The 17,399-nt window shown below is 36.7% G+C and overlaps 1 non-coding gene across 1 annotated transcript; it reads right to left on the bottom strand.

The window, feature by feature from the left end:
- Nucleotides 1–16,034: 16,034 nt before the first annotated feature.
- Nucleotides 16,035–16,172, bottom strand: LOC129397903 (U4 spliceosomal RNA). Its single transcript, XR_008625525.1, has one exon. It is a non-coding gene; the product is annotated as a U4 spliceosomal RNA (small nuclear RNA).
- Between the last annotated feature and the right edge of the window lie 1,227 nt (nucleotides 16,173–17,399).

The following is a 17,399-nucleotide window of genomic DNA, read 5'->3' as shown; positions in this document are numbered from 1 at the left end:
TTGGTTACTATTAAGGATCTGAAGCTGGATTTAAGACAAGTGGATGAGGCTGGGTGCAGTTGCTCACGCCTGTAATCCCAGCACTTTGGGAGGCCGAGGTGGGCAAATCACGAGGTCAGGAGATTAAGACCATCCTGGCTAACAAGGTGAAAACCCGTCTCTACTAAAAATACAAAAAAAAAAAAAAAAAAAAAAAAAAAAAAAAAAAAAGCTGGGCATGGTGGCACGTGCCTGTAGTCCCAGATACTTGGGAGGCTGAGGCAGGGGAATTGCTTGAACTCGGGAGGCGGAGGTTGCAGTGAGCCTAGATCGCACCACTGCACTCAAGCCTGGGCAACAGAGGGAGACTCCGGCTCAAAAACAAAAAGACAAGCAGATGAAAATGAAGGAAGGATGCAGGTACATTACAGTTAAGAACCCACTTAAATGTACACCACTGCATATTCTGGGCCTACTGTCAGCGTAGGTGCTCAAAAATGTCTGCTGAATGAGTTAATGAGTGACGTTTATAATTTATTCAAACACTAAAAAAAAATGGATATATAACATTCATGTATATTATTTGTATTGAGCTGATGAAATTTTACCCTAAATGTCTGTGCCTAGAGAATATGAGTTCTCAGTGCCTACAGACATAGCTAAAGGTCAACCCCCAAGAGTCAATGACTATTTATCTGAAGGTCTCAGAACTTGGATTTTTTTTTTTATGTGAAAAGATGACTTAAATGCTGTTTCATACTATGGATTTTTTTTTCCAGTTTTAAATAAAAAGTTTTAAACGAAATAATTTTTCCCAAGAAAGCCACCATGTGGGGAGGAAGCGGGTGGGGTGAATTCAGAAACTGAACCAAATTGAGGCCTCCTAATAAATGTGCTAATATTTCCGGAGGAAAACCTTTCCAGCTCTAATTCTTTTTGTCACAGTAGACTTAAAGGATTTTTTTAAATTTAGAATTTATTATCACAATCTCTAAATAACTCAAATAATCCCCTTTGTTATTGCTACCACATGCTATTTCTGCTATGGTTAAATTATTTTTTAAGCATGAGAAGAAAAAAATACAAAATTATAATGTTAAGTTCATATAGTTAAGAAAAACTGCATAAAATTTTCTTTTTAATAATTTTTCCCTGAAGTGGATTTTTAAATATTATTTTATCTAAAAGTTTTTCATACTACATACACTTCACCCTGCAAGTTCCTTATGTTTGACCAAGATCATGTTAGTAATCAAGAGCTTCCTTTAAAAAAGATGACTTTTGTTGAAAAAAAGGAAAGCTAAATTCTGAATTGAAAATAATATCTAATAGTAAATAGTTGCTAACAAATGATGTCAGAATTCTGTACTGCATTTAACTATTCCTATAACTTAGGGAATGGCACTTCCTCCCTCTGAACTTCAGTTTCCTGATCAGTAATTTTATTGAACTACAAATGATCTATAAAATATTTTCTATCTTTTACGTCCAGTAGCCCTAACAGTTTACTTAAACCGAATAACCTTCCTGACTTTAAATCGCATTACATCAATTTTAGCTCTTGCCACCCTTTCCCACCCGCCAAACTTTAAGTCAGAATTAATTACTCCCACAGCACACTGATAACACCTCTCTAATAGCACTTATGGTCTCCTGCCTTATTTAGCAAGTTGTTTGCATCACAGCAGCTACTTGTGACCACAGAGACTGTGTACTGTAGGCACAGTTTCATGAATTACCATGGAGAGAGCAACTCTATGAAAGATCCCTGTGGGAAGCTGGCTAAGTACAGTCACACATAGCCTGGATTTTCAAGTGGTTTTCTACCATAGACTGTAAGTTGCTGGAGGATAAAAAGACTCTTCTATTTATCTTGAAGATAACACAAAGACTAGCAAAATGCTTTTTGCATAGTGGACTTTCACTCAATATGTACATACGTACATGATGATTAATAAATGAGTGATAAGTGAAATGCATAATCTTTTATTTGGCAATTAATTCCTACTCAGATTTAAAGTGGCTAACAAACTCATGCATCAGGTTTGATTGCTGAAATAGATAATGTGTTTTTGAAAACAAGTTTTATGAATTTGTGCCCTCTTCCAGTAAATGAATGCAGTTAAACACAGATGGGAGGGAGGGTGAGAAAGGAAAGAAAAAAGAAAATAAAAGAAAAAAAAGAAAAGAAAAGAGAGAATGGGAAAGAAAGAAAGAAGGAAAGAAAGAAAGAGAAAGAAAGAAAGAAAGAAAGTCATGAACTCTGAGACAGCAATGCTGTTGTTTTTCTCAGAATGTCATTTTTTGTTGTTTGATTTTCTCTTTCCTGTTTTAGATGTTTTTGGTGAAAGACTGACTGAAACTGGGTAATACTCTATTGTAATTTCCTTTGTATTCTCTTAAAGTGTAAAAAAAATTCCTTTGTTACTGGAAAATATTTTGAAAGGAAGAATATCCTTTAAGTTAAAACACATCTTGCAAAAATGAAATTTTGAGACTTAGGGAGCTGATGCCCAAATCGATGATAAAGTATTCAGTTTAAAATTAATGCAGCCAACTTAATTTTAAAATAATTGCTTAAATCTGGAAATAGAATATTATAAATATTCAGACAGGTATTCTGGGTTGTTGCTGCTATTAGAGTCCTTGATCATGGTAGTTTTCTAAAATCAATCTAAGCTGTATATAGCTGTATTTATCTATTGATAAAAAAAAATCTTGCACTAATAGCGTTCACTCAACAAATGTGTATATTTTCCTACTATGTGTAAGGCAGTGCTCTAGGTGCTAGTTAGCACCAGTGAAACAGCAGCTCCAAATCTCTGCTCTCGTGGAGCTTTCATCCTAGTGGAAGGCAATCACACAAATGATATAAAAATGATATTCCACCTTGTAAAGTGTTAAGTGCTAGAAAGAAAAATAATGCCAGATGGGGGGATACAAAATGCAGATAGTAAGATGAGGTTTTAAATAAAGTGATCACATCTAAGTCCCTCCTGAGAAGATGACATCTGAGCAACATCTTGACGTAAGTGAGGAAGAAATTCCTGTGGGGGGCTCAGCGCAGTGGCTCATGCCTGTAGTTCCAGCACTTTGGGAGGCAGAGGCGGGCAGATAACTTGAAGTCTGGAGTTCAAGATCAACCTGGCCAATGTGTCGAAACACAGTCTGTACCAAAAATACAAAAATTAGCCAGGCATGGTGGTGTGCGCCTGTAATCCCAGCTACTCAGGAGGCTGAGGCACGAGAATCACTTGAACCCGGGAGACAGAGGTTGCAGTGAGCCAAGATCGCCAGTGTACTGTATCAGCCTGAATGACAGAGCAAGACTCTGTCAAAAAAAACAACAACAACAACAACAACAACAACAACAAAAACAAAGAAAGTTCCATTGAAGTTTGAGGGATGTTCCAGGTGGAAGGAACAGCATGGGCAATGTTCTAATACACATTGAGGAATGAGAGACTCAGATTCTTTCAAACAAGGAATTAAAAAAAAATTCTCAAGATTCTCACACATTGCATAAATATGAATGAGGCATATGTCCTTCTATCTCCAAATTTTGTGTTGAAATGCCACAGGAACAGAGAACATTTACTTTCTAATTACACCCATCAGTTAAGCAACAAAGCTAGAATTAAGCCCACAGAACCTAGGTCAGAGACAAAGCCTTGTAAATCTGAATAGGACCAAAAAGATTTTGGTTTTAAAACTCCCTCCATTCATATACATAAAATAAAATCTCACAGTATTTGACCTACATAGAAACCAACCACAGACATCAAATTTGATTCCATATTTTTTTCTTGACACTGTTCCAAATGTAGTATCTCTGCTTGAAAAATAAAGCAGATTGTCATGATGTTCTCCCTATAATACAAGCAAACAAAAAATCCATTAAGTCTGAGTTGTCAAGATAACTTAGCCAAGTCCTTGCCTTGGCAGGTGTTATGCTCTATAAAACGAACAAACCTAAGTTTTTGTTTGCTCCTGTATCTTCTCGTTACAACATCTGATAAAGAATGAACTATATATGTCTAATCCAGGTTAGTAAATATCCCTAAAGAGGCTCCAGGTTCCCAGATCACCCTGTTCTGTTAAGACGAAATTTAGAGCCTCCTTACAAGCTCTCAGGGAAACCCCCTTTCTTGGTAATTTTGGAATGCATCTCCCTCTCACTTTTCCCTTAGTCCCTTCAGACTCTGATTCTTCAGGTAAGCATTGAAATCTACCCCTTGAAAAGTCATTCACGATGAAATGATGAAGTGCTTCAAATAGTATATCTTCTAAGGATTTATATTTTTTAAAGAGGTCAAAGCTCAAAGTAGGAATTAAAATTTCTTGGATATTAGCGAACAGTTTCAGGAGAAGTTTGCAGGGTAGAGGCTTTGTTCTAGCCAGCTATGAGGCAAGCTAGCTTCACCACCTGACTATTATATTTTCTACCCTAGACTCTTAACAAAAGCCAACTCTCTGGACAAAAGCAACACAAATTCACATATTTACAGTTAGACAGAAGGAACAAGTTCAAGAAGTCTATTGTACGGCATGGTGACTATAGTTAATATCAGTATATTGTATTATTGAAAAATGCTAGGAGGATAGATGTGAAGTGTTCTCACCACAAAAGTGATTAACTGTGTGAGATAATACATATGCTAATTAGCTAGGTTTCATCATTCCACACTGTATATATACTTCAAAACATCATGTTGTTCATGTAACTACATACAATTTTATATGTCAATTTTAAAAATAAATGAATTTGAGGGGAAAAAAGCAACACAATTTATTTCCAAATCCCATGCTGTTTTGTTTTCCTTTTATCACAGACACCTAAAAAAAAAAAAAGAATGAGGATATCAGAATCTCCTAGGAAAGACATGGATAAATATATTTGGACCAATCATATGATATAATATTATAAAAATATTTAAAATTAAACTTTACAATAACTTATGTTAGCAAGAGAAAATGTCCAAGATACAAGGATAAGTGAAGAACTGTGATATAATGTGGTATGTCTTTGTAAATACTTACATATCTGGATATGAACAAATACATGGGAACGTACCAACAGATACAAACAGATGCATAAAGGAAATAAAACAAAATGTTATCTCCAGCAGAGGAATTATGGGTAACTTTTTGGGGTAATTCTTTATACTCTTCATTTTCCAAAATTACATAGTTCACAATTTTAATTTTCCAATTAAAGACAAAGATCTTTTGAAATGACATGTTGTGTTATCCACATCATTGCTTTGCTTTTGCCCTCAACAGAGAACAAAATGTGTGGGTTAAATAGGAGCATCTCTTAAACGCATAAATCCCTCAAAGGGGAACAGGAAAATTTTACTATTACATAGTTTCTTTCCAGCCTCTATGACATCAATCAGAGAGATGCTCAAGGAGTTGAGGTCAAGAAGCACGTGCTACTGTGCATAGATTCATCGCCAAGGGCATAATTCAAAGGACACTCAGCCTGGTGAACATGGCACACAGATGTCCTGTTTTCTTAGACTGTTTACAACATTTAAATGCACTTGGCAGTCTAAGCACATAGTTTCTTTCTGAAGGAGCTTTTCTGCTGAAGGTTATGTCGTGCTTTCCACTAAAACATAAATCCGTTGGCTGTTTGTTAAGCCTCCTGTACAATGAAATCACAGCAATCGTCAATGGATATGGTTCACTGGAAAATATAAACTGGCTTCCCCACCCCAAGAGAAATAGATTAAGCAATGCCGGAGGTATTGCACGTGCTCTCTACAGACAACATCTCACTTTGTAGAGAAAAATTTTACTGCAATGCTTCCCATTGCACCTGCCAACTCCCTCTCTTATCCTGAAAACATAAATTCCCATTACACATGGAAGAATGAGTAATGCCTCTAAAGTGCCCAGAATATGTTTGTAATAATTGATATTTCACCCTCCGGTGCCAGGGCTGCATGGATGGAGTGCTTTATGTTGAAGGCTCAGGAATGTGCTTTTGTCCCTTTGGTATTCTGCCCAGACGAAGCATGCCCACAATCAGCACAGTCTAATGCAATCCAAACACTTAAGAGGAGGCATCCTACAAAACACAGGAGTGCCAGAGGCTTGCATAATGTATCCAAGATATCAAAATTTTCTTTAGAGAGATGAAAATATAATACAGCAAACACCTATTTAGGGGGAGAACAAAACCTTCAGTTTTTCTAAGGAAGTCAAGTATGTATTCATAGGGGTTGCCTGGCATGGAATTTAGACTAAAGCTTATCACACCTCTAAACTTCCTTTGCTTAAATCAATTATGAACATTTATTATTCTAAACTGCTTCTGCTTTTTACCCAAGCTATCTCCGTGACTGTATTTTAAAACAGAAATAAGTTTGATTACTCTTTTTTTAAATAAAATACTTCCATATAGCCTTTCCGTTATCTTTGGCAAAACAATTGTAAAATAGATATATTTTCATTTAGGTAGTTTTACCATGATTAATCATATCGCCTTCATGACAAAAGAGAATGAAGGAGAGATATGAAAGTAAAAATGAAAGAACGACTCTTAAATAAAATGAAGGCTGGTATGTTAAAAAATCAAGTGTTGGCCAGGCGCGGTGGCTCACACCTGTAATCCCAACACTTTGGGAGGCCAAGGTGGGTGAATCATGAGGTCGGGAGATTGGGTGCATCCTGACTAACATGGTGAAACCCGTCTCTACTGAAAACACAAAAAATAGCCGGGCGTTGTGGCGGGTGCCTGTAGTCCCAGCTACTCGGGAGGCTGAGGCGGGAGAATCGCTTGAACCCGGGAGGTGGAGGTTGCAGTGAGCCGAGATCGTGCCATTGCACTACAGTCTGGGCGACACAGCAAGACTCCGTTTCAAAAAGAAAGAAAGAAAGAAAAATCAAGTGTCTTTCAAATACTGGGAGTTTATTAGGGATTAATACTTTTATAATCACATGACTGTCTTCTATTATTTTATGAATCTAATTTTATTATTGTGAATAATTGTATTTAGTGATTTAACCTTTTCTTCGATATTCTTGACTTCAAAAAATAAAGTATACGCATTTAAGAACATAAATTAATATCTACTTTTGGGTAACTATAAAAACGCACAGTTGATGACCAATTAGTTATTGTACATTATTTTTTAATTATTTGAAAAATGGCTAGCATTTTTCTACTACCTATGCTTTCTTATCTTACCTATTACTTCTTATCCTCACGCCTTCACACTAGAATAGTTTTGCCAAATCCGGGAAAGAATAATTGATGGAAGCCATACTCTAATACAGCATCAATTGAAAATCAGAATGCCTATATTTCATCCTTTATAGGTATCTCCATTTGTTATGCTTGGAAAGTGAGAAAGCATTCAACTGGCAAAGGAAGTGAACAAAAACAAGATCAAGAATAAACATGACTTAATTAAAATCATAATGAGATATCATCTTACCCCAGTCAGAATGTCTCTTATTAAAAAAAAAAAAATGAAAACAAAAACAGATGCTGGCGAGGATGCAGAGAATGGAGAAATCTTACACACCGTTGGCTGGAATGTAAAGCAGTACAACATTTATGGAAAACAGCATGAAGATTTCTCTAAGAACTAAAAGAACTACCCTTTGATCCAACAATCTACTAATGGGTATGTACCCAAAGGAAAATAAATCGTTGTATCAAAAATATACCTTTACACATATGTGTATTTCAGGCTATTCACAACAGAAAAGTAATGCAATTAACCTATGTTTCCATAAACAAGAGATTGGATAAAGAAAATGTGACACACACACACACACATATATATATACACACACACACACACACACACACACACAATGAAATACTGTTCAGCCATAAAACAATAAAATCACATCTTCTACAGCAACATGAATGGAACTGGAAGTCATTATCTTAAGTGAAACAAATCATACACAGAAAGAGAATTACTGCAAGTTCTTACATAAGTGGGAACTAAATATTGTGTACACGTGAACGTAGAGAGTGGAATGTCAGGCAATGGATGCTTGAAAGGATGAGGGGGTGGATGATGAGAAATTACGTTATTTGTACAATGTATGTTATTTGAGTGTTGAATACCCTAAAGGTTGTGACATTATCACTATGTGTCTATGCATTCAACAAAATTACACTTGTCCCTCATAAATTAACACAATATTTTTCAAAATAAAAAAATACATATGACTTGTTATGTGTTTCTTATGGTTCTTTCTCTCCTAGTGAAACATATTTTATTTCTACCACCAAGAGTCTTTCCAGCTTTCTAACTGCAAGAACTTGCCTCCTCACAAGTGTTTTCAAATAGTGTCATGTAGAAGTAAAACTATTTGGGAATGGGGTGATTTATCTGAAACATAGTTGAAACCACTTTCTTGAGTTATACTTTCAAGATCAATCCCTACCCAGGTTCTAGTATTAATGCTGTCTCTGGTGAATGTTAGTACAGTATATCACACATGTCCCTCAACACCAACATATCTCTGCTGCCAGCTCTCATCTCACCTAATACTCGTCCCATTCTCAATGAGTCTTCCCAGGCTACTTGTCTATGCCTGAGTAAATACTCAACTAATTTACCAATCAAGACATGTATGCCATGCTATGCAATCTAATTCTTCAATTTCTAGCCTCTGAGAGAGGGCATTGCCCAGTACACAATGCTAAACTGGGAACTAGAAAAATAGAGACGCGCTGTCAGAGATAGGATGGGCATTAATTTGTAACCATGGAAGATGATTTGAAACACTATGGCTTATATTTTATACCAAAAAAGTGTCCCCTATGAGAGGCTGAATATTGCAATGGCAGAATTTGAGAACAAGTGTCATATGATATTAGGACTGGTTTTATCCACCATGAATTTCAAGAATTAGATGCTTAATTATTAATATTTTCAAACCACTATGAGATACCATCTCATACTAGTCAAAATGGCTATGATTAAAAAGTCAAAGAACAGCAGATGCTGGTGAGGCTGTGGAGAAAAGGGACACACTGTGGGTAGGAATGTAAATTAGTTCAGCCACTGTGGAAAGCAATTTGGAGATTTTTCAAAGAACTAAGAACAGAGCTACCATCCCACCCAGCAATCTCACTACTGGGTATATACTCAAAGCAAAGTAGATTATTATATTAAAGAGATATGTGCATTCATTTGTTCATTGCCAAGCTATTCACAATGGCAAACATATGGAATCAACCTAGGGGCCCATCAGTGGTGGACTGGATAAAGAAAATGTGATACATATACTCCATGGAATACTATGCATCCACAAAGAGAGAATGAAATCATTTCCTTTGTAGCAACATGGATGGAGCTGGAGGACATAATCCTAAGACAACTAACAGAGGAACAGAAAAACAAATACTGCATGTTCTCAACCACAGTAGCACAGCATTTAGCATGCACAGACATAAACATGAGAACAATAGACACTGTGGTCTATCAGAGGCAGGAAGGGAGAGGGACAAGGGTAAAAAAACAACCTACTGCGTACTATGCTCACTACCTGAGTGCAGTATACCCAGGTAAAAAGCAAAACAAACAAACCTGTATCTGCTTTATCTAAAATAAAAGTTGATAATAAAAAGATTTGGGGAAGGATATAAAATATCTTGACAAATAATTATCTTTTTGCATTTTGCACCATTGACCCTTATGAAATAGCAATGTTATTGACACTAGGCCAGCAGTGCAAACCACTATAGGAACTTCCATCCCGTAGAGTTCAACCAGAAGTCTGGTTTTTGCTTAAGTCTATATTTTATAAAATTTGATGCATAAAGCTAGTATTACGTGAAAAATTACTCCTTCTATAAATAATTTAAAATTTTAATAGTATTTATTTTGAATTACTCTAACTACCATAACTGATGACAGCTTTGGGCTTTTACCTTCATTTATTTACTCTTTCATTCATTTTCTTTATTCACTGCACAAATATTGGTTAAGCACTTACATGTGTCAGATTTTTGCTAGTCACTGGTTACATAAAAATGACAAAGTAAGTGAAGTTTCTACTCTCAGAATCCTACCAGTCTAGTGGCAGAAACAGACATTAATCAAATAATCATAGAAAATATATGGTTGAAAATTTTTCTGAGTCATGTGAATACTAATAATTAACATTTACTGAGGACTTGTTCTGTGCCAGAAACTGGTGGAAAAATTATCTGCCACGTAACTGGTGCCTGGTGCCAAAAAGTCTGGGGACTGCTGTTCTATAGCTTCTGCACTAGAATCTACTAATGAGTAAAATCTAATTTAACAACTAGTTTTAAAAACATAACAAGAATATGTGCTGGCTGGGTGCAGTGGTTCATGCCTGTATTCTCAGTACTTTGGGAGGCCGAGGCAGGCAGATCATTTGAGGTCAGGAGTTCAAGACTAGCCTGGCCAGTATGGTGAAACCCCATCTCTACTGAAAACACAAAAATTAGCCGGGCATGGTAGCACATGCCTGTAGTCTCAGCTATTCAGGAGGCTGACGTGGGAGAACTGCTTGAACCCGGGAGGCAGAGGTTTCAGTGAGCCAAGATCGCGCCACTGCACTCCAGCCTGAGCAACAGAGTGACTCCATCTCAAAAACAAAACGAAATAAAAAGAATACGTGCTGACAAAAAAAATTCTGAAAGATAATAAAATTGTATTACTAGACTGTTCACATGATATTTTGTTTCCCATTAAATGTGTGACGTGCAAAGATATTTATTAAATGAAAATATTTTTGTATCTTAAAAAAAATACTTGAACAGTATTAACTAATTTAACCCTTACCATCACCCTATGAAAGTATTCTATAGTATTATACAATCTTACAAGTAAAGTCATTGAGGCTAGGGGAGATTGAATAATGTCGTCTAAGAATGCAAAGTACCAAGTGGCAGAGTGGACATTGACTACAGGAAGTTGAACTTTACAGCCTATCTAATAGTACCATGTCATCTTTCCTTGCATGTTAAAACAAAGCATGCTATGACACTGCATTAGTTAGCTTTCACTACAGTATGCTGAATTAACAAACATACTCAATATTTTAGTGGCTTATAATAATAAAGGCTTATTTATTTATTGCTCATGTTAATGTCCTGTGCAGGTCCAGCCGCAATTCCGCTCCATGTCTTTTTCTTGCTGGATCCAGGCTAAAAGAGCATCTCCTACCTTAGCTATCCCACCCTTAAAGGTTTATGTATATGACATCATCGCTTCCACTAGCATTTTATTGTACAAAGCAAGGCTCAAGGTAAAACTGGGCAACAATGGAATAGGAAATATATTCCTTCTATAGGAAAAGACACCACAGAGGTGTCCTACCCAAATGATCCCAAAAAGCAGGTCATATTTTAAACAAATAAAACAGTATGCTTCAGAATGGACATATGAAAGGGGTCCCTGACCTGGCCTGGGAGTCAATGAAAGCCTGAGGTAGCACTGTCTCAGTAGAGTTTTCAGGGATGATATTTAGTTAACTAAAAACTGTGGTCCACAGAAAACATACCATGTGGTAGAAACAGCAGGTACAAACGTCATGTGATACAAGTGAGCCTGGTCTTGGAGAATTGAAAGGAATCACCTGAAATAAAGACAGAGAAAGGGAGACTGTCCTGAGACAAATCTACAGAAGTCAGCAGGGGCAAGATTATTCAGACCCCTGTAGGCCTCTTTAAGAATCTGGATATTTTTCCTAATGGGGAGCCACTAAATTATTTTAAGCAAAGGGAGTATGATAATCACGCCTTGGTAATTTTGGCTGTTTTCCAAAAAAAAAAAAAAAAAAATCATTCTAAGTAAGATTCTCTAACTGAGATATCTCCCCAACTTCCCAGATCTTAATAGTATCGTTTTAATGGTTTTGGAAGAGAAAATTTATTTATATTTTCTATTGAGTTATCCCTAGCAGAGTTCACTATCAGAACCACCCAAATACAGTGATTCAGAGCAGAGGCAGTAACTTTCTCCCTTTCTCTCACAAGGAACACTTTCTACCCTATCCTCTTTAGCTAAGGCTCAGGTTTCCCCAGTCACAGCAATCCTGTACTCCCCTCTCACCTTCCTGGTGGGATTAAAAGAGAGCCAACAGCAACATGGCAAGTCTGTGCTGAGACCTTTTTCCCTAAATAGTAAGGAATGGAGCTCAGCAAGGTAAGAAATTGTTGTAAAGAGTTGCAGCAATTTGGGATTGGGAATATGTGCAAATTACTCTAAGTGGAGAGTTCCATTTGGAAAAGGTGCAGCATCCACTTCAGATATTTTCAGCAGAAATAAATGCCACCACCTTTTTGTCATAGCTAACATCATTACACTCTGATGTGAACTCAGGTCTTCCTTTGGCATCTTATGTAGAATTGTGCCAACTCCAAAAAGGTGGACACCATATCCTAGCTAGGATTTCTGCCACTGATAATGTAGAGCAGTCTTCTCAATCGTTGCCTTCAACTTCCAGATGTTGGTCAATTAAGAGAAAACAAACAAACAAAAGAAAAAGCACCCACCATATGTTTCACTCGTCCGATACCTGGAAAAGCTATTAGTTTATACTTATATCTGCTGTGGAAAGTTGTATTTGTTAGAGTAATGCCATTTATGTAAGTGCTAAACATCCAAATTCCAAATTACACTCCATATTAAGTGATCACAAGTGGTCCAGTGTGGCAGATCACCACCAAAATGGTCATTTGGAAACCATCATCATTTCAACTTTTGTGTCTATTATTCTCTGGAGTCCTCTCAGTCAACTACTAGAGGAGGAAAAGGAATGGAAGAATTCACAATGGAAGGATTTTATGGAGCAGGTATGGAAGGGGTGCATATCAGCTTTGGCTCACAATCCACATCCAATGAGCTACAACCCAGCCATATGGTCCAACCGAAATAATAGAACCACTGGGAAATACAGTATAACAGTGAGTACAGGAAATAGAAGAAACTGACTTGGAGAACAACAGCTAACCAGTGTTTACTATTTCATTGTCTCTATTAAATCTTAAAATTGAGGGATAAAATAGTAAATTTTATGTTGCATACACATTATCAAAATAAAAAAAATGTTGGTGGAATAGGAACTTTAGATACAATGAATTTCTGGATCATTAAAATTTACTAAAAAGGAACCTCTGGGTTGTCCCAGCTCTTATTGTTGAAAATGAAACTTAATTAGTCCATTTTCCTGACTTTTTCAGTACAACATGGTTTGTAATTTCTGGCATCCAGATTGATAGTTCAGCAGCTGATTAAAACTTTCACTCATCAAAGAAAGAAATAATCATTATCTAGTATTGAAATGGTGAAGATGTAAAATATTTAATTCTGAGAATTTTTAATAGATTATATGCTGAAACCTGGATAAAACCTGCAATTGTGTAACATAAGTAACGATGATTGCCAATATTTTAAAAATCGGAATTAGTTCTTTAATTATAATTGGATATTAAGCAATCATTTACTTGAGAATATTACAAATTTTAAGTGGTTAGATTCAATTAATCAAAATTTCAACTTTCCCACTTTCTTACCACAATATTGACAATCAGCCCTACATTGGATCTTCTCTGAACTATGATCCCAAATACTTTACCTTGAGAATCACTTAAAGTTATACTAATTGTTAGTGGTTCATGGTTTTTCCCCAACATCTATGTATGTATGAATGTATGTATAAATCTATGTATGTATGTATGTATGTGTGTATCTATCTATCTATCTATCAATCATCTATCTATCTATCTATCTATCTATCTATCTATATCTATCTATCATCTATCTATCATCTATCAATCAAGACAGGGTCTCACTCTGTTGCCCAGGTTGCAGTGCTAAGGCCCAATCTTGGCTTACTGCAGCCTTGACTTCCTGGGTTCAGGCGATCCTCCCACTTCAGCCTCCTGAGTACCTGGGACTACAGGCATGCACCACCATGCCAGACTAATTTTTGTGTTTTTTGTAGAGACGGGGTTTCGCCGTGTTGCCCAGGTGCATTCAAACTCCTGGGCTCAAGCAATCTACACACCATGGCCTTCCAAAACATTGGGAGTACAGGTATGAGCCACCATGCCCAGCCAATTTATTTCTTTTTCCAACAACTATTTACTAAGTACCTATTATGTTCAGGCACTATATCAGACAATGGGAAAACAGAGATAAACAAATGAGCAAACCCTTGACATTGTGAAGTTTATATTCTATAGGAGCAAATAATATTACACAAGAAAAAACACACAGTTAATTAACAAATGTAGAAGATTTGTTACAAAGAGCACAGCCTGGAGTAACGTTTTAGAATTAGGGAAACAGCCATGGTGTATGTGGTCAGTAGCAGTTAATTGTAAAAAGGAAAGTGGATTGAACAAAGCATTTTAGGCATGGCTGCTACAAATACTCTAGTAAGGAAAATGAGAACAATTGAAAAACATGATAAGGAAGAGAGAAAAGAGACATAGAATAATCCTGGGGAAGTAGGTATGGTCAAATTAAGCATGGGCTTAAAAAACTAAAGGATTTTAGACTTGTTCCTGAAAACAGTGTGGAGCAGGACATAAGTTATAATTTGGAAAAAATGACATTGGTTGTTCTTTATCTAATACACAGAAGGATATCAGCCAAGAAGCTGTTACTTTACAAAACTAAATGCTAAAATTTCACTAGCAAAGACGGAAAGGAGAAAAGGAAGGGGGTAGTAAATTTATGATTATAGAAAATAATATAGGAAACAGATATAGAAAAGCAGAGGAAACATGTGAATGATTACAATATAAAGGTCTCTATGCCTGCTTCACCTCTCCTCTGTTTAATCCTTGATTGTTATCTTTTCTCCAGTGCTAATTTGCTTTTAGAAACCAGCTATTTGGCTTTTACCTTTTCATTTCTTCTCCTGTTCCCTGTTACAATACACATATGAATAACTCAGTTTTCCATGGATCTAAGGTTTCCAATCTAGTGCTCCCAAGTCACTTGCTCAATTCACTTTATTATGTCCAGCATGTACCAGAAATTGTGCTAGGTTATGGAGATAAGTAATGAAAAAGATAGACAGGATTTCTCCACTCATAGATTTTATATTCTAATAGGTCTCCAAGAGGCATGCTGTACTAGGATAATTTTTATCCAATGGAGTGTTATGCTTTTCTACATTTTATTCTTGGCCACACTCATGGCATTTGAAATGTACAAAGTATACATGGATACGATTCACCAAATGGGGCTGGCCACGGTGGCTCACATCTGTAATCTCAGCCCTTTGGGAGGCCAAGGCGGGCAGATCACAAGGTCAGGAGTTCAAGACCAGCCTGGCCAATATGGTGAAACCCCATCTCTAATAAAAATACAAAAATTAGCCGGGCATGGCAGCATGCACCTGTAGTCTCAGCTACCCGGGAGGCTGAGGTAGGAGAATTGCTTGAACCTGGGAGGTGGAGGTTGCGGTGAGCCAAGATCGCGCCAGTGCACTCCAGCCTGGGCAAGACAGCAAGACTCTGTCTCAAAAAAAAAAAAAAAAAAGAAGAAGAAGAAAGAAAAAAAGAAAAAAGATTCACCAAATGCTTTGGGCATGTTGACTATGGTGGCAAGTTGCAGGGGTTTGTATATTTGAACAGGTAGGAAAGAAAATTCATTTTGTCAACTAGAAATGCCATATAAAACTACTAAATCTTAACTCTATGGAATTTTAAAAACATATAACTGCCATTTTGAATAAAAATTCACTCTCACATTGTCATCTTGGGTTAAAGCGTTGAGTTGCCAGACTCACCTATTTCTCATCACTGTTTATTTCCTCTATGTTCAAACTCTTCACCCTCAGAAGCATTCTCAATCTATATTTTCAGTCCACAATGAAGTTTCTTACATGTATTGTAGTCTTCATCCCATCATCAAATTCTTGAGATAGTAGTTTATATTTCCACTATCTAAATATCACTATTCTCTAGTTCATCTAGTACAATCTGGCTTATTCCTCCTCAAAAAGCTAATGTAAATGGTTCGGGTCAGCAATGGTCCATAATTACAAAGTCTACTGGGCAATTTTAGTCCTGATATTTTATTTTTATTTCTCCAAATGAGAAAAATTTGTCAATGCTGAGTATGTTTTAAGCTGTCATGGTGGGGCATTGGAAAAATTTTTAATTAGCAATAATTGCACTTTGGATAAACCTCATTAGTTGTGACACTGCCCTGTGCAAAGTTTAGCTCTCATTTGACTTGCTCTCTCTGCTGTGTTTGACAAAGTTGATCACTTCCTATCTTTGAGCTTCTGAAACACTAACTCTCTTCCTTAGTGACACTGCACTGATATTTTAGAAACATTGATTCTGTCCCTTTAATAGTTCCTTTGTCCTGTATAATTTTTTTTTTTTTTTTTTGAGATGGAGTCTCGCTCTGTCGCCCAGGCTGGAGTGCAGTGGCGCGATCTCCGCTCACTGCAAGCTCCGCCTCCCGGGTTCACGCCATTCTCCTGCCTCAGCCTCCCGAGTAGCTGGGACTACAGGCGCCCGCTACCACGCCCGGCTAATTTTTTGTATTTTTAGTAGAGACGGGGTTTCACCGTGTTAGCCAGGATGGTCTCGATCTCCTGACCTCGTGATCCGCCCGCCTCGGCCTCCCAAAGTGCTGGGATTACAGGCGTGAGCCACCGCGCCCGGCCTGTCCTGTATAATTTTTAAGACATTTATTCTTGTCAGTGTTCCATTTCATATCTTATATTCTTTCCTTTTATACTCTCTCCAGTTGATATTTTTGAATATGATTTATATTCCGTGTATTTGGTTTTGACTTTCAAATTTCTTATCTACTTTAATTTTTTATTTAAACATATGTACATATTTTGGGGGTACATGTAATAATTTAATATATTCATAGAACTCATAAGTATCAAATCAGTGTAATTTAGATATCTATTACCTTAAATATGCCTTTCTTTATGCTAGAAACACTCAAATTATTCTCTTCTACCTATTTCAAAATATGTGATAGATTATTGTAAACTATAGTCATCCTACTGATCTGTCAAACATTAGGTGATTTTCTTCTCAAATTGACTCTGAAATTTTTTTCACCAGTTTCAACTTCCCCACAAGCGTTCCAAATTTATACACACACCATATCTTTTGATCACTGAAAACTTAATAAAGTTCAAACTGCCCCCAGATGGCTCTGTATTATGTTCACAGATTCACCATCTACTAATAAACCCATTGAAAAAGACTCAGCTCTCCATTCTCTAGCATCCACATCTAATTGGTCGATAAGCATCATTGATTTTATCTCCTGAATATCGCCAAGTCTCTTCACTGCTTTCCAGGGACTCAGCGTTATCAGCACCTCTTCATCTTTCCCTAGATAGTTCCAACAACCTCTAATTTGCCTCTGCCTTCAGTGTCTTGTTCTTTCTCTCACAATAAATTCCAAGCTATT

The sequence above is a fragment of the Pan paniscus genome, chromosome 4 (assembly GCF_029289425.2).
Source record: "Pan paniscus chromosome 4, NHGRI_mPanPan1-v2.0_pri, whole genome shotgun sequence".
NCBI classification, from domain to species: domain Eukaryota; kingdom Metazoa; phylum Chordata; class Mammalia; order Primates; family Hominidae; genus Pan; species Pan paniscus.
The sequence above is the reverse complement of the archived record's forward strand: the minus strand, read 5'-3'. Positions and strand labels throughout refer to the sequence as shown.